The 21,236-nt window shown below is 35.2% G+C and overlaps 1 protein-coding gene and 1 long non-coding RNA gene across 2 annotated transcripts in view; both read right to left on the minus strand.

The window, feature by feature from the left end:
* The window catches only part of LOC105468948 (teneurin transmembrane protein 4), a 3,228,145-nt gene extending 3,216,203 nt beyond the window's left edge, over positions 1-11,942 (minus strand). The window contains exons 1-2 of the mRNA XM_071075888.1: positions 11,374-11,942; positions 10,694-10,751 (exon numbers count right to left, since the gene is read on the minus strand). The gene's annotated coding sequence lies outside the window, so the exon portion shown is untranslated. The remainder of the gene's footprint in view (positions 1-10,693; positions 10,752-11,373) is intronic.
* Positions 11,943-13,956: 2,014 nt separating this feature from the next.
* The window catches only part of LOC139357551 (uncharacterized), a 175,046-nt gene continuing 167,766 nt past the window's right edge, over positions 13,957-21,236 (minus strand). The window contains exon 4 of the long non-coding RNA XR_011610957.1: positions 13,957-14,781. This is a non-coding gene — a long non-coding RNA (uncharacterized lncRNA). The remainder of the gene's footprint in view (positions 14,782-21,236) is intronic.

Consider the following 21,236-nt stretch of genomic DNA (forward strand, 5'->3'; position numbering starts at 1 on the left):
TTATCTTTCCAAATTTATATTATTCCCTGCCATTTTATAAATAAGAATGCAAAATATCAAAAAAGTTAAATGGCTTAAATAGGGTCACTCTATGAATAAACCTACAACAGACAAGAATTATTCCACTGATAGCACCTTCTGTGTTTTTCACATGCAAACATGGGGAAATACCTCACTATTTAATAATAGTTAAGGATTATTAATAATTAAATTCTATTGAGATTATTGGCTTGTGAGTTCTCTTTATCAAATAATGGATTGGATTTATAATTTCATATTTGAGGATTATTTTTATTTTTAATTCTAAACCACTGCTCATCACATTTGACTGAGGCAAAATATCTGTAAATGTTTTCATTGTCTTATAATTAAGCAAATAAATAATTAACCCATGGAATGAGAGGGTATGAATTGTTTAAAAGAGTGTCCATTTGCACTACATATCCTGGTTAAATACCACAGGCATGAAAAGGTCAATGCAAATGAAGAATATGGATTTTCCTAAGTCATAATCATCACAACTCTCCTGTAACAGATGCATCCCTGAACTGCTTATACGTGTCTAAATCTAGGTAAAGAATTGTCTGAGATGACACTAATATGCTGTTAATAGTGATGATGTAAGCAATATTAATGATGCATCCAAAGTGTATAGATAAATGTTTAAAAACCAGCTTCTCAGAAGCAAAATGTTCTCATATGTATGTAGCATTTCTCAATTTTGTGGTATAAACTCTCTCAAAATGGCTAAATTTAAGCTATCAATATTACATCACTGAACTGAATTCAAAATTAAGAAGAAATGCTTACAATTACCTTATGTATGCTCATATGACTGAATTTTAGCATGCCACTGGAAATGTACAACAGATCTTACTAGATTTACCCAAGGCAAAAGAAGCATCAAATTAAATTTTAGCAAAATTATAGGATGTCACAATTTAGACAAGCTAAAGATATTGCTCTCAGAAAAAAGTTATCAATACGTGCTCCACTAAAATTTGGGAATTCCCAGCTTCCTTTAAGAGATCAATAATGCCAAACTATTTTCTTAATAATATTTGCTTTGTACTGTGTAGATATTCGTAGTGACAGTATGACAGTAGCAACGGGTAAAACTGTGGGTGCTCTAACACAGATCACGGTAGTGGCAACAAGCTGTTTTATCCATCTTTGCATTCTTCAATGCCACTAATATGTTTCACTTAACAATAAAAGTTTCACTTAACAATGTCCTGGATGAAGCAGTAAAACATTAATTTTTTTAAAAGGTCAAGCTTTGAGTTCATATCTTCAACAGTGTGTGTGATGAAATAAAAAGCATGCATAAAATGTGTCTGTTACCTTCAGAAATATGGCAGACAGCTTGAGGAAAATTACTGGGCAATTGTTTGAGTCCTGAGCCAAAATAGCTGTTTTTATTTACAGAAATCTTCTTTGCTTGAAAAAACAACTGATAAACTATAGTTATTTACTTTTGGGTAATTGGCAGAAAATTTTTTTTAAAAAGTATGATGTAAGTTTATTTCTATTGAGACAATTAGCATTATTTGGTGCCAATAATAAAATTTTAGCTTTCAAGAAAACTTAGGAATTTGGAAAGTGTATTTGTTCCGCCATGAACCTGACAGCTTCTCAATACTCAAAACGTCTGTTGAGATTAGTGGTGAAACTGGTGAACGGAATTTTTTTATGTATTATAATGAAATGCCTCAACATTTGGAAGATAAGCATTACTCAATGAACCATTGTTTTCCAAATGGCAAACGTTTGTGTTACAAAATAAAACATGGGTAAAAGATCTATTCAAAATGCAAGGTAGTTTAATGAATTTTAATATAAAAGAGAACAAAAACTTTATGATATGGAATCAGATTCCACATTGTAACTAACCATTAGGAAATTTAGAATTGTTGAGTTTTGTTATAGTATTTAAGAAGAATAACCACAACTGTCTTAGAAGGCTATTAAATTTATTCTCTTTCCAACTACGTATCTGCATGAGGTCAAATGTTCTTCTCCACCAAAATAACCTAGGCTAGAATTTGAATGCAGAACAGCTACAGCAATTGAACTGTCTTCTATTAAGTCCCAAATTAGTACAATTTATAAAAATGTAAAACAATGCAATTATTTCTACTGTATATTTTTGTTTTGGAAAATACAATGAATTTTATTAATAGTGAATTAATGGGTAGTTGATTTATTTTTGTTATTTTCAAATAGAATAAATATTTCAAAATTTGTTCACAGTTAATTTTGATTATAGACACACACACACACACACACACACACTCTTAGTAGATTTTCCATCTATACAAAAGGACTTTGTAGTTCTCAATAATTTTTAGGAGCGCAAATGTGTACTGAGACCAAAATGACTGAGATCCACTGCTCTAACATACATTAAAAGTATCTGCCAAACTTTAAAATACACACACACACCCCCATAGAGAAAATTTCAGAAGCCTTACTTGTAATTCCAAAGACTCAAATGAACACTCTGGGTAAGAATGGTATTTCTTGAGACATCCAGTGTTAAAATTATGTGAACATGAATTTAAATCTGAGTCCCCAAATCCAAAATAAACCCAGGTTTGCTACTTGGCAATAACTGCCTCCCCACCTATTAACATGTCATATTTATAATTCATACACGTTACTCATTATCACTACAGTTGGGGTTTCTCAATGTTCAAAGTTTTCTGAGATCGGAGTTCCAATTAGTATCACCTCAAAGTGTTGGTATAATGATTAAATGAGAAAAGTATTTAACATAAATTATTTGAACTATTTTCATGCCTTTTGTTTTTTATTATCTTGTTATTTTCACTTGGTTACAATTATTTTGCTAGTTAAGTGGTCCTAGAGCTTCATTTTTTCATTATCCATGATGGGAATCACCACCCCTTCTAAGATAACATGTTTCACTACTCTATGAAAAACCTTTCATTATTTCATCAATGTGCCTCGTAGCTTTCAATTTACCTTAAAACCAACATTCTTCATTGAACAGGCATTTTTGAGAATTATGTAGGTTTACTGAAAGGAGCCCTAGAAAAATAGATTTATTCTTGAATATTAGATTTATCACTATGGTTTGTGTTGCCGTTGGCAAAAAAAACTGAACGTTAGTTGTTTCATCTATAAAATGGAGATAATTTTTTTTTTCAGGGATATTATGAAATCTGCAAAAACACAGCATATGTTAATCACATAATGGTGCATGCTATTCATTCAATTTTATGTCCCACTGGGACTTTACGTAAAGAATTTGTTAGGAGCTAAATATACGATTATGAGACACATACATGCCCAACCCTTATGAAGCTTTAAGTCCAGAGTGATCACTTAGCATATTAAATCAGTGACCAGAATTCTACGTGTTTTTGCTTACTGCTTTCCAACTGAGTGCCAATACTGAGAAAAAAGTAATCCGTTCATTTTGCACTACTTTACTTACTGCTTCTAATATTATATTAAAGAACAATGATTGTCCATGTTTTCTTGCTTTTCTTAGTCACTGCATTTACCATGATTCTTCTCTCCCTGGTATTCTTGCTATCAGTCACCTATACTATGCAAAGAGTATGACCAACAGAATACTCTTTCATTGTACAAAAGATTTTTTTTTCTTGAAGTATATATTTTTTTTTCTGCAGTTATATTGTACAGGTCAAAGACATTACAGCTAGTGGTGCCAATTGTCTTTCATTAGACATGCAAGCAATCAATCCAAAGACAGTTTTAAAATCCTAAACCTATCCCCAAGAGTTTGCTGCTAGTGGCATAAACTGACACACAATGGCTTTAAAAGAGGTAATTAACAGATAATTAAATATTTATGTTATATATAGGAAAGGGCCTAAGTGCTTTGACAGGAGGGTAGATACAGGACTTACTGACTGACTGACTTTGCATAGAAATGCAACTGACACTTAGAGAGTAGAGGATGACTAAAGGGCCCTGTCTTCAGATTTTGACCATGTAATCTTAGAGAACTATATCTACACTTACTATATTATTCTGCATTCAGAAAAAAATGTTTGGTTTTTGTCTGTTTTATGCCACTTTGTGGGACATAAAAATGAGTTAGTACATGATCCTGCTTTCAAGCAGGATCCTGCTTTCAAGAGCTTGCACTCCAGTGGGATAACAGAATATTTCTTGACACATATAAATTATATGAAATTCAAATTGAGGTACCCACACATAAAGTTTATTAATTCACAGCTAGGTTCATTTGGCATGAATTGTCTATGAGTGCATTCATGCTCCAACTACTGAGTTGAATAATTGCAATAGACACCATATGGTTTGCAAATCCTGTCTAGTCTTTTACAGGAAACGTTTATTGACCTCTGCTTTGAAGAGATTATGAAAGTGTTAAATTTTTGTCCCAGCTACTCGGGAGGCTGAGGCAGGAGAATGCCGTACCCAGGAGGCGGAGCTTGCAGTGAGCTGAGATCTGGCCACTGCACTCCAGCCTGGGCGACAGAGCGAGACTCCGTCTCAAAAAAAAAAAAAAAAAAAAACTTTGAGATAATGATTGTGATGATGACAGTGATAATGGTGAGCTGGAAAAGCATCATGATTATAATCATATTATTTTTTTACTATATCTAGGGTGAGACTATTTCTTGGATGGACCATTGTAACAAATGACACATTCAATCAATTGTACAGCAATTCCCATTCATTTCATTACTACAAACAAAATGTAATTTTGTGTATTTCTGCAATCTTTCATCATTTATAGTCATTTCTAATGTGTTCTGATGCTATGTAATAGAAGTTGGGTGAGTCTGGAAAATATTGTTGCTTACCTAGCTAGCATTCTACACTCCCACTTTTCCTTTCCTTCTTATAAGAATACTGTTCTTGTTCAAGAATGGGCATTGTAAATCTTCAGGTACAGAATAGGCTGAATCCTTCTTTAGTTTAAGCTAATTAAGCTGTTTCTAACCATCTTAACAAGTGATAGGCTTAGGTATGCACATGTGACTTAATTCTGGCCAAGTATATATGAAATTATGCCTGCTAGAGAGAAATGTCTCTCCATATCCATATTCTTGTCTAATGTGAAAAAACGGTGACTGAATCTAAACACCGTAACTGTTTATGAAATATGCCACTGCCTATACCAGGAATGGCCATACTCTGAGGTACAGGATAGAATTGAGTGGTGGGAGGACGAGGACGTTTAAGAAAAAAGGTAAATTGATTAAAGGTATACGTCCTCCTCAAATAACATGAATATTATTTATTCTCCCTGACTGGACTGCTGATCCCTCCTCATATCTCCACATGGCAGAAAGTGAGTTATGTAGCTCTTTGGCTTCTTCTATTTATTTTTTAACTTTATTTTATTTTTGAGACAGAGATTCGCTCTCATTACCCAGGCTGGAGTGCAGTGGCATGATCTCGGCTCACTGCAACCTCCACCTCCCGGGTTCAACTGATCCTCCTGCCAAAGCCTCCCAAGTAGCTGGGATTACGGGTGCCCGCCACCACAGCCAGCTAATTTTTGTATTTTTAGTAGAGACGGATTTTCACCATGTTTGGCATGCTGGTCTCGAACTCCTGATTTCAAGTGATCCACCTGCCTCAGACTCCCAAAATTGCTGAGATTCCAGGCGTGAGCTGCCGCGCCTGGCTCTTTGGCTTCTTCTTACAAGGGCATTAATCCCATTCATGATGGTTTCACTCTCATGAACTAATTACTTTCAAAGGCCCTACCTCCAAATAAAATTATGTTTGGATTAAAGTTTCAACAAATGAATTTTAGGGAAATCATAAACATTAGTTCATTGCAACCATTTATGATTATCCATCTAAATTTTTATATGTTAAATCAATTGCATTATATTTTATTCTTTTTTAGTTTACGATGGAGAAACAAAAGTATTAGGAGTCCCATGTGCTCATCACCTGGCCTTAAGAATTCTTCCCTATAAACACCATCATCCACTCCCCTATATTACTTAGACACTAATCCAAACTATATCATTTCATCTCTTAATCTTTTATAACATTAAAATATGAAAATTATGTTTAACATTATGCATAAAATAGATTTATAATAGTTATCTATTATCAGGAAATATCCAGTCAGTTTAGAAATTCCAATGGCTTCATAAATGTTATAACTTAAATTTGTTTGTTCTACAGTTCTTTGAAATTGGAATCCCAATGTTGCACAGATCACGACTGATGTATCTTTTGAGTATTTACAAATTTGTTTATCTCATTTGCTTTTCTTCTTGTTCTCTTTTTCACTCTCTCATTGTTTTAGAAACCAATTGTCTTGTAGTGTTTTATACAGTTTAGATTAGGACTGCCCAATAGAACTTTCTGCAATTACAGAAATGTTCTGGGCTGTTGAATACGATCGCCACTAGCCACATATGGCTATTGAGTCCCGTAGAGAATGTTTCCAAGGAACTAAACGGGTTTTTTAATGTTAAATTTACACTTAAATAGCTGCATGTGGCAAGTAGCTACTATTAACTACTACTTTTGAAAGCGTGGTTGTGGATTTTGTTAATTACATCTCTGTGGTATAGTTTAACATTATCTTTCTGTTCTTTTTATTTCCTGTAAATCTGTGGTTGAATATTAACTACAGGTTTGATCATATCCAACCCGTTATTTGTTTGAAAGAATCCTACATTGGTGATTTTATCTTCTTTCTTCAAGAGGCACATAAACCCTGGGAACCATTCTATTTATGGGATTAGCTGCACTGGATGTTCAAATCTAGAGGTCTTAGTTCATTAGAGGTTGCACAATGCTAATATTCTAATTCTCTTATTCTTCCTGCATTTAATATTCTTGCAGAAAAGTTCACCTACTATTTGTTTAGCCTCTGATACATTTTATATATAGGTAAGGCAGGATTCATGGCAAGATAAATGATTCTTTCCCTTTATTTACTAATTTAAAAATAATAATATAGATCCTTAGCACCTTTCAAAATCATGATTGTAAGAATCATTTTAACTTATGCATTTATTAATATTTAATATATTTTCATCTATTGGAGTTATTCTTCTTAGTGATGCTCATAATCTTCCATATTTGTCCAGTGGCAGCCTTTTGAGGTTGAATTCTGTTCTTTTGAGATGGCGCTAGAAGTCTTCCATAATTTATGTATTATTTTAAAATTATGATATAACTCTCAATATCACACAATTTACAGGAAATTTTGTATTATAACAAACAAATGCAAATATCACTAGCCCCCAAAGACTGTCTGGGCATATGCAATAATAATTAACTTCAGTTGTCCCTGATAGAGTCAGTTTGGATCATATAAGCACTGTAACATTGCACAAATATTTGATTTTATCATTTTGAAGTTAGATTTGTCAAAAAAAATACTCGTTTTATGTAACATCTGATGGTTTTGTTGTACGCCTCAATATTTAAGCACGTCAATTTCCATGTGTATTCTTGCTCCAGGTCAAGAAACAGAGGTGAGCCTTTTAACGGTATAATTTAAAACAAATTGTAAGTAAATCAGTATTTGCTACATTTCATGGAAATGCTTTGTATTTACAGCATGACTATGCTTAATCCTTACTGTAATTTTTGATATAAATAAAATTTTTAATCCCAGTTTTTAAAGTAAACTGAGTTTCAGAGATGTTAAAGCGTGTTTCCAAAACAAAAACCTCTTAAATGTTCAAGTCAAGAATAAGATTCAAGTTTTCAATTCAAGTATCTTTTTACTATACTGGGATTCCGTTTTTGAAGCCATCTTCACTGCAAATTCCTTAAGTGAAGGTTCACATTTCACTGCAGGTATCTTTAAGCATAAATAGGGTATTTTTAAACCAAGACATAAATATATAGATTAAAATGCTTTACCAAAATAATAAATACATTCCTATCATCATCTTTTTAAACTATTTTACTGTCCCTAGAAGTTTGTCTTTCTTTTTTTCTTGGCAAATGCATAGTACTATGTGACCATTTCAGAATAAAGAAGGTAAAGTTTTTTGAGGCATTAATGGAAACTATAAATACTAACCTATAAATACTAAACTATAAATACTAAATTTTCGACTTTTATGGATTCTGCAAAATCAATTTTTTGGCTCAATAGATGCCTATACCCTCATCTCTTCCCTAATTCAGAGAACTCTTTCATCTTCCTCGGAAGAGGTAAAACTGTAGACACCGAAAACTATTTCAGAAAATGTATGTGAAGACCCAGATGTAGTACTTGCATCACTCGCAGTACTTCATGCTAGGTGACAACAGAAGTTCAACTTGAAGCTCTATCCTCTAGGAGTTCCCTCCAGAAATCAAGAACTTAAGTTTAATAAGACATCATGCCATCCTGAGTCATGCATATGATCATATTAAACGATAGGAACCATTTCGAGTATCTTCTGTGTGTCAGACTTTTTTGTTTTGTTTTGTTTTTGAGACAGGGTCTCCCCGCTGTCTCCCTCTGTAACCCAGGCTCTAGTGCATTGGCATAAATATGGCTCACTGGAGCCTCGACGTCCCAGGATCAAGCAATCCTCCCACTTCAGCCTCCCAAGTACCTGGGACCACAGGCACATGTCACCATGCCCAACTAAAAAAAAAAAAAATTGTGGACATGGTGTATCACCATGTTGCCCAGGCTGGTCTCCAACTCCTAGGCTCAGGTGATCATCTGCCTCAGCCTCCCAAAGTGCTGGAATTACAAACGTGAGCCACCACACCCAGCAGCCTTTTCTCATATATGGCAGGACAGTTAATTAAATAAAGGTTTGGTGTGTGTCTGTGTTTTCTAGCTGTCTAAAAATAAGGAAGAATAACTGAAAGAAATGTCTTTCTCTGTTTATTATTAATATTCTGCTCTTCCTCTCCAATCCAGAAAGGCTTCAGTCCTGCAGTGCCATTTTTGTTTTTCATTCAGTGCGGAATACATACACTGAAAGATGTAATGTTTTTGTTGAAGGAACTGCTAATGATGGTGTGCGAATGAGACAAGCAGGGTCTCCGACATTGTGAGTACGGAAGCAGAACTGGCTGAGCTAGAGAAAGTTATCTTACGTCAAAAAGCCACATTTTTCTCAGGGAAATTTCAGCAAGTAACAGAGACCCACGTCCCACATTCACTCTGCATTGTAACTAGTGAACAGATCTTCTGATGTGTGACATATGCAGATAAAGAATTCTGTCCCTTCGAGTTACAGACTTCCAAGCTGCAATCATTGCTTTTCCGTGCTCAGCTTCATCAGTTGCTGGGATAATCCCATTTTTTAATAGAAATTTTACCTTAATCACACACCCATTGAAGAGGCTTAACCCTCTTTTTCTCCCTTTTTTGTTTGCAAGTTGCCCCTAGGAAAGAAGGTTTTGTGGAATCTCCAGGTGCTCTTTGTCAATGTGGAGATACTTCATGGAGATACAGAGCCATGGCCTAAGGCCAAGTCTTCTAACTTTTATTTTTTTCCAGTAATAAAGATAATGTTACAGTTTCATCTTCCATTTTTTAAATGTTATTGTTCAAATTGTTCAGAAATCCTGGCAAAGAGAGGTACAATTTATTAGCCTCCTGTGGAGGCCGACAACAATAGTTACTCATTTACAACCTTTTTTTTTTTTAAAGCTACCACACATAACAAATTATTCTAAGTACTGATCCTAATGTTGCAGACATGCACCTAAATAGAACCCTATGGTGGGTTTCTTATGATGATCAGAGTCACACTGAAACGATAGATAAGGACTTATATATATAGATATGCTTTTATGATTTTATTTCTCACTGAATATTTTAGTTATTGTATTTACCATTAGTTGGAGAAGGCATTTAATAAATATATATGGAATGAACATAAAAATCAATACAAGTTTTGGGTGGAGCACAAATATGTTTTTATACAGTCAGTCCTCCATATGTGCAGGTTCCAAGTCCAGGTATTCAACCAACTCTGGGTCAAAATATTTTTTTAAATAACAATTAAAAGTAACAAAAACACAGTGTAACAACTATGTAAGTAGCATTTAGATTGTTTTAGGTTTGTGAAAGTTGGTTATACAGATTGTAACATTCTTGACATACCCAACTAAATCAAATTCAAGGGACCGGTGGGGAAACACACTCAGAGCACATTTACCTGCTCCAAGAATTAAACTTTCTACAAGCCCACCTGCTGAAACAGCCTTCGGTAACCTAAGACTAGTTTTACCTAATAGCTGCTGAAATGACCTGTCAGAGCTCTAAGGCTAGTTTTACATAGCACCATCACTCACCCATCAGTTTTTCCCCTCTCAAAATGAGCTTTTTTTCAAAACCATATGTGACATTTTCCTTTCTAATAAAACTCCCAACATTCTCTTTGTTCTTTGAACATGCCAAAGACCACCTATATGTGCATTCCTTAAATCACAGTTTTTGCTTCCCAAATAAAACATTTTAAACTTAAGAGATTCACCTCTATATATTATTTGACTTCAGTAGGTATTATAATTTAGAGACAATTTAAAATATATAGGAGGATGTGCATTGATATGTGAATACCACACTATATTACGTAACTGATTTGAGCATGTATGAATTTTGGTGTCCATGGGGTCCTGGAACCAACTTCCCATGGACACTGAGGGACTGTGAGTAGGACAGGATTGGGTCCTTTCTGTGAAGACAAGCAAACACAAAAACCAAACTTTGAGGTCTGTCACTTACCAGCAGTTGGACCTCCTCGGCAAAAGCATTTAACTTTTCTAAGCCTCAGTTGCAATATCTGTAAAATAGGAAAAAGTAGTCTGTAGCTTGTAGCATATAAAGCTATTCGCACAAAGGAGGATCTCGGGCACCAAAGCCTAGCTATTTAATGACTCATTTTTGAATCACAATCAAACTAAATGTATTCATCGGACTCAATACCACTTGTCTCTTATATGAAATCTCATGCTGTAAAGACACAACGGAAAGAAACAGTTTAAGTGTAGTATTTACCACTCACATCAGCAGTCTTGAACTGATCAAACGAAATACATTTGCCAGTTGATTAAGGAGAATTTCATCTTGGTTGCTTGAATATACAAGATAAAACGAGGAAAACATCTAAACCTGGGTCCAATCAGAATTCACTAATTTTGTGATAATGCAACCCTTTACTTTGAAACCAGTGAATATGAAAATGTTAACATAGTGAGACATATAGGTGTTTCTGAAAGAATCAATTTATCTTACAAAAGAGTAAGGGTGATTTAGTGATTAGCCCTTCATACCAAGTAAGCAGTCTTTAACCACATCGCAGAAATGAATTTCATTCTCATTTTATTCTATAGTAAAAGCAGTTACGTGAAACTAATATCCATAGGTAAAAAAAAAAAAAAAGGAAAAAAAAAAAGGTCCCTCACTTGATGAGTCTGGAATTGGTTCCTTCCGGAGGGTTTTCAGTCTCGCTGACTTCCAAGAATGAAGCCGCGGACTCTCGCAGTGTTAGAGTTCTTAAAGACGGTGGGTCCGGAGCTCATTCCTTCAGATGTTCAGAAGTGTCTAGAGTTTCTTCCTTCTCATGGGTTCGTGGTCTTGCTGCCTTCAGGAGTGAAACCGCAGGCCTTCCCCATAAGTGTTACAGCTCTTAAAAGGTGACGTATCCCAAGTTGTTCCTTCTTCCTAGTGGGTTTGTGGTCTCGCAGACTTCAGGAGTGAAACTGCAAACCTTTGCAGTGAATGTTACAGCTCTTAAAGGTGTAGCGTCCCGAGTTGTTCGTTCCTCCCGGTGGGTTCCCGGTCTCGCTGACTTCAGGAGCGAAGCCACAGATCTTCCCAGAGAGTGTTACAGCTCCTTAAAGTAGTGGAGACGCCAAAAACTGAACAGCAACAAGAGCTATTACAAAAAGCATAAGAACAAAGCTACCACAACCCAGAACAAGACCGAAGCGGGTTGCAGCTGCTGGCTTGGGTGGCCTGCTTTTGTTTCCTTATTTGGCCCTTCCCACATCCTTCTGATTGGTCTATTTTACAGCACTTTGATTGGTCCATTTTGCAGAGTGCTGATTGGTCCATTTTACAGAGTGCTGATTGGTCCATTTTTATGGCATGCTGATTGGTACATTTACAAACCTTTAGCTAGACACAGAGTGCTGATTGGTGCGTTTTTACAGAGTGCTGATTGGTGTGTTTACAAACCTTTAGCTAGACACAGAGTGCTGATTGGTGCATTTATAATCCTTTAGCTATACAGAAAAGTTCTCCAAGTCCCCACCGACCCGGAAGCCCAGCCGCCTTCACCTCTCAAGGATACAATGCACCAGAAAAAAAAAAAAAAAAAAAAAAAAATTACCTTTCCTGGAATGGCCCCATTTTCTGGGTTATTTAATTTAGTTTTCTGGGATGAATTCAATGGAGGGTGGGTTTGTGACACACCAAGCAACCCTATTCAGAGAGAAGGATCCCAGAAGAGTTGTCATGTCCATGAAAATGGGAAATGAACTTCTCTAAAACAGGAGAAAGCATATAGCCATTAAACTAAACAGAATAGTACATCGCCTAAAGAGATGTAGGATTTACCAAATTGAGTGACGTAACAGTTTGGAAACCAGATAAAAAATAGATAACACTGATATACAGAAAATAAAAGGCAAGATGAAAGTATGCCTAAATAATATTTCAAGAAGTAATTTCCCTAACTCATCCTATTTCTCTGTGTTCTTATTCTCGAATTTCAAGGGGGCTAACTGAGCCAGGGACATGTCCCTAAAGCAGCAGAATCACTCCCAGAACATGGAATCTAAACTGGATCTGTTGATTTCAAAAGGGCCTGTAGGGAGAGTGGGTGGCTTGGCTCAATTGCCATCTGCTATTTGTTTTGTTTCTTCCCTCCCCCCTCCCTCACTTTTTTTGGCTCTTTCCTAGTGCTACAGAGACTGACTCATTTCTAGTCAGCACCAAGTATTGTTTTAAATTTAAAAAATAATAATAAATTTCCACAAAAGGTATTGGCTTCAGCATTTTATTATCCAACCTCTTTTTAATGAAATAAATACTGTCCCACCAGGGGTTGTGGCAAATCCCCTACAATCCTAATTCAATTCTACCAGTGTTGATTGAGTTTATTCAATATATCAATTTAATATTATTCCTGTGCTTGAGGCTGTGAATAAGATAAGAATAATTCCAGTTCTCATGAAAACTTTAACAGTCCAGTGAGAAGGATCCTGTGCATAAATGTAATCACTGACTTAACTGCAAGGATGTGGTAGAAGGAGATTAAAGTATCAGATGCATCTGTCTAGATTGGTTGCCTCACACTGGACGCTTTCATGCTGATGGTTCACTGAGGTGTTCCAAGGAACCTGATTTCCACATCCTCAACTGATCTACATGAAAACTCTACCCATGGTTCTCCTATCCCATCTTCCTTTTTACCACTGCCATCTTTCACTTTCACACTACACAGAAAAGTATATAATACTAAAACATCTGGAGCTTATCATAATGCATTGACCCAAAATGACAAAAACAGATAAACAAACAAAAACTCTAGGATGCCAAATACACAGAAAGTAAAAAACATTGGTGTCAGAGAAGTCTAATTTAATCAAAGCTCTATAATTCACCCTCCATATCAATATAAGATGCATGTTCAAACATTTAAAATTTTTTGTTAATAATTACCAAAATTTATGTTATTTGTCTCAACTGTGCACTGCTAAGTGTAACTATAATGCAGTCTAAAATACTTTTTTGAGTATAAAATTTTTCAGAAAATAAAAAATCTGTACACTTCTGTTGTAGAAATATGATAGCATGATTGTAATGATGACATTCAAGTATAAAAATACATTACAGTGGGATAAAATTCTATGGGAGAAATAGAATAACAATTTCAAGGAGAAAAACAAGTAAAAACGTATTCATATTTTTTAATTGATTTTTATAATTAACAATTTACTGTCATACTTGGAATTTGTTAGGTACATTTAAAACATTCCATGATTACACTCATTCAAGGATCTTATTTATCTCTTGTGCTTTTTCTTATAAAATCTGCTTTACCCATATTGATAGGACTACACTGCACTCCTTTTATTTGTATATCTTGGCATATCTTTCTCCATTATTTTACTTTTAACTCTTATATATACTTATCTTTTATATGTGTCTTTTTAAGTAAAATGCTCTAAAACACCATCACATGCTACAGACAAATCCTTCATGAAAGGATGAGTTCATTCATGTGGCAAACTTCACTGTTGTCTTATTTTAAGAAATTGTCACAACCTTCAGCAGTCACCACTATGGTCAACAGCTATCAATATTAAGGCAAAAAAAAATTACTAGCGAAAAGATTACTATTTGCTGAAGGCTCAGATGATTATTAGCATTTTTATCAATATATTATTTTTAAACTAAAAAATGTCAATTTGTCAATTTTAATCACTACATTGGAGTGGACATGTAGGTGCTTATATTTAATATGATTATTAATATTTTAAAGTCACTATTCCATTTGTTCTCTCTTTGTTTAAAAGATAAAGGCCCAGCCACATGCAGTGGCTCAGGCCTGTAATTCCAGCACTTTGGGAAACCAAGGCGGGTGGATCACGAGGTCAGGAGTTCAAGACCAGCCTGGCCAAAATAGTGAAACCCTGTCTCTACTAAAAATACAAAGAATTAGCCAGGTGTGGTGGCGGGCACCTGTAATCCCAGCTACTCAGGAGGCTGAGGCAGGAGAATCGCTTGAACCCAGGAGGCGGATGTTGCAGTGATCCGAGATTGCGCCAGTACGCTTCAGTCTGGGCGACAGTGCAAGACTCCATCTCAAAAAAAAAAAAAAGATAAAGGCCCATTTACTAATCTTTTAGTGGTTAAGCTGACAATTTCAGAATGCTTTTTTTCTTCATACAAGATACTTATTTTTACCTTCTACCTAAGCAATATCAAATAATTTAAAAATCACTTAGCCCCTTTTTGATATCAATGATTATGCACTGTCATCTGTTTTAATTATAGATGCATTTTAAATTTAAGTATTCTTGTTCTATAAGGTTAATATCCACTTCGATTTACAATAAAGTTACTATTTTCTTTATATTTCTTTCTGCATTTGAAACTCTGCACTTGTTATCACTTTCTTCTTCTACCCCCAAAAATTCTGATATTTCCTTTCATATGAATCTGCTGATGCCAAATTCTCTCAATTTTTTCTTACAAAAAATATTTCATTAGACTTCATTTTTGAAGGGTATAGAATCTGCTGAATTGAATTTTGGATAGAAAGTCTTTTGTTTCAGACTCTTATGATATCACTCCATAGTTTGTGTATATACACACACACACGCACACACACACACACAGATACGGTAACAGCCATACTAGTTCTATCAGGTACATGGCATACCAAATTGTTTTAAATGTCGTTTTTGGAAAAAAGTAAGAAAATGCTAGGCTTCAGATTATTTATTGAAACACATTTTCAAATGTAATTTCTAGTATACACTAAAGCATAACAAAGTATATGAGGCAGTAAGACAGCACGATTAAGTATAAATAACCATGCCATACGTAACTTCTTGTTGTTCTCAATGAGAAACAGTTTATTTAAATTACCCATACTTCCCTTAGTGGAAAAGGGTCTATGACTCCTTTTCCTACAGTATAAATTATGGCCATTAACATTTTTTTCACTGGTTCATTCAGCAAAAATTTTTTGAGCCTAATATGTGACAGAAAAATGCTTATTTCACCAAATTCTAATTTATTACTCTGTGAACTCTGTAACTTCATGGAAATAATACAGGCCTACCAAAAAATATAATGCACCAAGTACAGTAATGTAGAAAATAATTAGTGGATTATATTGAATCAGATAGAGTCATAACTCAAGGAGCCTTCAGAATATCTTTTTCTCATATGTCAGAATTTGGGTTTAAGTGATCATTCTTCAATGTTTCTATCTTTGTAGGTCTTTTCTTTTTCACATTATTCTTCACTGCTACTCCCCAGTCACATAGAAGTACACAGTTTTCCCAGATTATACCAATTACTTCCATATCTTTATTAATTTGTACATGTTGTTCTTCTTCTCTTTATAACCTCATTCTTCTTGAGTTCTCCTTTGTTTTTCAAGAAATGGGGCAAGTGGTAGAAACAAATTTACTAGGTAATCTATTAATTATATGACTCCTAGCCAACCTACCTCAGTTACCTGAATGTCATTATCATTGACTATAATAAGAGAGTAGTAAATCCCTACAATGGCAATGGTATTGTGAAATTTGACTTTGATTATTTATACAACGTGCATATCATATAATAAGGTTCAATATGTGTTAACACTATTGATGTTGCTAGAACTGACTGCATTTGCTTGTAATAGTCTTCTTTTGCATTTTTGTCCCTGTTGAATGTATGACTTATGTTTTATTAATCTATTCAGTACAATAAAGTAAATATAACTGAAGTTCATTCCTATGCTCCTTGCTACTAGGAAAATCCTAGAAAATATTGAGCACAGATATTTATTCTTTCAGCTTTTTAGTTTTTAGCAGATCACTTAAATCTCATCTTATTTGACTTCTAAGCAACCCTTGACCATTCAGCATGGTCTCAAAACGTATTTTATTTGTATTTTGTGTCCTGTGTGCTAAATTTTCTGAGCATGCGATCCCAGAAGTTCTTCTCTTCTATCGCTAAACATATTCCCTGGGTAATTATTTGCATTTGTGCACAGCTGCAAATGCCATAATCTATACCAGTGAATCTCAAATGTATATCTCTTAAAGAAAGAAAACACTGTCTCTTGAACTCAAATTGTTATGCTCATTTGCCAACCTGCCTACTTAAACAGTTCTCCAGGTATGTAATATTCAACATGATCATATTAATAATAAAGCCATTTTTAAGCATTCTTCTAAGCCTGTTAATCTAATATTCAACATGATCATATTAATAATAAAGCCATTTTTAAGCATTCTTCTAAGCCTGTTAATCTTCTACTTCCCTAGCTCAGTAAATAGTACCTATGTTATTTAGCCATGTTCTCAAGTCAGAAACCTAAGGGTCATTTTTGTTCCCTTACATCTCTGTGATCTCATTAAGCACTGCTTTTTAATTTAATCCCTAACACATGTCTTGAGTGCAAATATTCATAATTCCCTAGCATCACCACCAACTTTACATTAACGTCTCTATCCTGAGTCATTGGCATAACTATGACAGCTTCTGAACTTTGTTTCTTGCCACTTCTTTTGCCCTAGCAACTAGAGACATCTCTTTAAACTGCAGATATGATTTTATCTATATCCCACTTAAAATTCTTCAATAATTTTATTGTATATCATTCAAGTAGATAAAAATTATGGCCCATACTACCGTAATTGATGTGGTCTTCCCTTATGTCTCTGATATTATCTCACAATCACACTTTTTCTTGTATATTGGTTTTCCTTCATTCCCATAGAGGCTCAATATTCTTTCCTGCCCCAGCATCTTTACACAGGATCTCACTTAGCCCAGGATTCATCAAATTAGCTCTTGTTCTTCATCCCAGTCTTAGTGTTAACTCCGTTTTCTCAGAGTAGTCTGTCATAACATTACCTCCCCAAACTAAACATGGAAGAAGAAGAAGGAGGAGGAGAAGGAAGAGGAGGGGGAGAAAGGGGGAGGGGGAGGAAGGGGGAGGGGGAGGAAGGGGAAGGAGGAAGGGGAGGAAGAGGAAGAAGAATCAATCCTTTAATCATTTTCTTTCTTTCTTTCTTTCTTTTTTTTTTTTTTTTTTTTTTTTTTGAGACGGGGTCTCGCTTGGCTCACTGCAAGCTCTGCCTCCTGGGTTCACACCGTTCTCCTGCCTCAGCTTCCCAAGTAGCCAGGACTACAGGCGCCCACCACCACGCCTGGCTAATTTTTTTTGTATTTTTTAGAAGATACGGGGTTTCACCGTGTTAGCCAGGATGGTCTCGATCTCTTGACCTCATGATATGCCCGCCTCGGCCTCCCAAAGTGCTGGGATTAGAGGCAGTGAGCCACTGCACCCAGCCCCTTTAATCATTTTCAATTGTACTATATGTTCTTTCTTCAAATATCTTGTTATAAATTAGTAATGTATTTTATCTGGAGGACTTATTTAAGGCCTAGTTTCTCTCTTAGAAGGTAAGTTTTATGAATCAAAGGCATTTCAACTTGTATGCTGTTGTATTTTTTCACCGGGACCTCTGCAGGCGATGAGGTGCTGATTTTCAATATGGTGCAAATGCTCCTACCATGGCTCATTTCAAGCTACCAACTAGCTATCACTGAGTATGAATTTGGGAAGATATGCACACAAGCGGCTTTAGCACAGTCCTGAAAACAGGATGATTGTCACCTGTATCACAGCTTGTTAGAAAAAAAGAAACTACCATCAGAGTGAACAGGCAACCTACAGAATGGGAGAAAATTTTTGCCAATGTACTCATCTGACAAAGGGCTAATATCCAGAACCTATAAAGAACTCAATCAAATTTACAAGAAAAAAACAAACAACCCCATCAAAAAGTGAGCCAAGGATATGAACAGACACTTCTCAAAAGACGACATTCATACAATGAGCAACACGTGAAAAAATGCTCATCATCACTCGCCATCAGAGAAACGCAAATCAAAACCACAATGAGATACCGTCTCACACCAGTTAGTATGGCAATCATTAAAAAATCAGGAAACAACAGGTGCTGGAGAGGATTTGGAGAAATAGTAACACTTTTACACTGTTGGTGGGACTGTAAACTAGTTCAACCATTGTGGAAGACAGTGCGGCGATTCCTCAAGGATCTAGAGCTAGAAATACCATTTGACCCAGCCATCCCTTACTGGGGATATACCCAAAGGACTATAAGGCATGCTGCAATAAAGACACATGCACATGTATGTTTATTGAGCACTATTCACAATAGCAAAGACTTGGAATCAACCCAAATGTCCATCAGTGACAGACTGGATTAAGAAAATGTGGCACATATACACCATGGAATACTATGCAGCCATAAAAAGGGATGAGTTCATGTCCTTTGTAGGGACATGGATGCAGCTGGAAACCATCATTCTCAGCAAACTATCGCAAGAACAGAAAACCAAATGCTGCACGTTCTCACTCATGGGTGGAAATTGAACAATGAGATCACTTGGACACAGGAAGGGGAACATCACACACTGGGTCCTATTGAGGGGAGGGGGTAAGGGGGAGGGATAGCATTAGGAGATATACCTAATGTAAATGACGAGTTAATAGGTGCAGCACACCAACATGGCACATGTATACATATGTAACATACCTGCACGTTGTGCACATGTACCCTAGAACTTAAAGTATAATAATAATAATAAAAGAAAAGAAAAGAAAAAGAAAACTACTAACCTAGATCCAAAATGATCCTCTTTCTTTATGGTCTAAATGCACGTTTTTCAAAAAATTCATGACTCATGAATTATTTGAGGAGAAATTATGTTGGAGAATATTTAGTTTGAGTTATTATTCTATGTTTATTTTACCACAAACCATTTAAACCTTCTGTTACAGAAACAGCTGTACTTTTGATAAATTCAGGTATATAAAATAATCTGATTATTAGTTTCATAATACATTTGAATAAAAACTGATTTTACTGAGAACCTCAGCATATTAAGGTTCAGCAAATGAATAAAATGCACTATGTATAAATATATAAAAATTCATAAATAGCATGTATAATATATACACATATAATATACATATTTAAATTAGCTTTTTAACCTTAGGTAAGGGAGTTGATCTGGCTACATTTCCATATACCTCACTTCTCTCCAACACAACAAGCACAAACCTATCTAGTGTACTTCTGTAAGCAGAACCCATTGCTTCCCTTTTAAAATAAGACAAGGAGAAATGAAAAATAAATACAAACCATTGATACATTACTAATCTAAAGAACTTCCTGTAAGAAAGAAATGGATTGATCTACATTAAAAATGTAATTTGGTCCAGAAAGAGAATAATTAAACATTAGTCAATAGCTAAGACATTTTAATAGTATCTTTCTAACAGCTGAAAGTGCATTAAAAGACTAAAATCTGGACCTGAGAAATGCCTCATTAATTAAACAAAAATCCTTTTTCTTCACACTGGGAAATTGTCAAAATGTTTTCTAAAGTGGTTATCAGATGAAGCAGATACACAGTTACACAGAAATACTTGTAGTTTATATGTGTCCTAGAATCTGGAAGTGTTAGCCATTTGGTGAGTTCAAACTGAGACAATAATTCAGATTATATCAGTATTTCACATATCATCAAAATAAATCAATAAAGCATAGAACATGTGCAGGGCTCCCTCTGTACCCAGCGAAGTCTTGTGAGAAATATCACAGAGGATTGAAAAATATTCCTTATCCTTGAAGGGCTTTGACCTCGACTTAGAGATCAGAACAGGAAAAGACAAGTGAAATGATAAAAATGTAAATGTATCCTCCTTGGATAATACCATGTAACTAACATTTAGAGGAAGGATAAATGAATGTGGGCTTCCTGGAAAAAAACTGTGTGTGTGTGCATGCGTGTGTGTGTGTGCATGTGTGAGTTTTGGGCATGGGTAGAATTTGAATGAATGGGAGGGGTATAGTTCTGTTAGAGGGAAATAGCCTGTCCAAGGATTAGGATAAAGCATTATCAATGCCTGCTAGGACTAGTGAGATATTTGGAAAACCAGCCTGATTTCCTTGAATCATGTGGGCAAAACAGGCTTTGCATATCACTGTCTAATCACCCTGTAATACTAACTGCAAAATAATAATAATAATAATAATAATAATAATAATAATAATAAAAAACAGGCAATATCATGTCTAAGTTATTTAGATTAATATTGACAACTTTATGTGTTATTTCACTTTACAGATGAGAAAGTGATTTTTAGGAAGAATAAATGGCCAGCCCAAATTATATGCTAAAACATGGGAGAAGTGGGCTTTGACTGACTCTAGAGCTGATTCGCCACTCTGCCTCTGCCTGCCCAGACAAGTTAAGGGCAGTTTACAATACTGCCTTAATCTCTGCACTCTAGCAGAGGGAAAGGAACTGACATTTATTGTACCTTTATAAACAGCTTAAGCACACAAAGAAGGAAACAGACCGTGAGTCATACAATTTCTTATGTTTCTCTAATTCTTTCATGTAGATTTGTCTCCTGTATTCAGTAAAGTCCTAAATAAGCAGTATGATGTAATGAAATGAGCTTGGATACTAGACTCGGTAAGTTTTTACT

This window comes from Macaca nemestrina, chromosome 12, assembly GCF_043159975.1.
Source record: "Macaca nemestrina isolate mMacNem1 chromosome 12, mMacNem.hap1, whole genome shotgun sequence".
Lineage (NCBI taxonomy): Eukaryota > Metazoa > Chordata > Mammalia > Primates > Cercopithecidae > Macaca > Macaca nemestrina.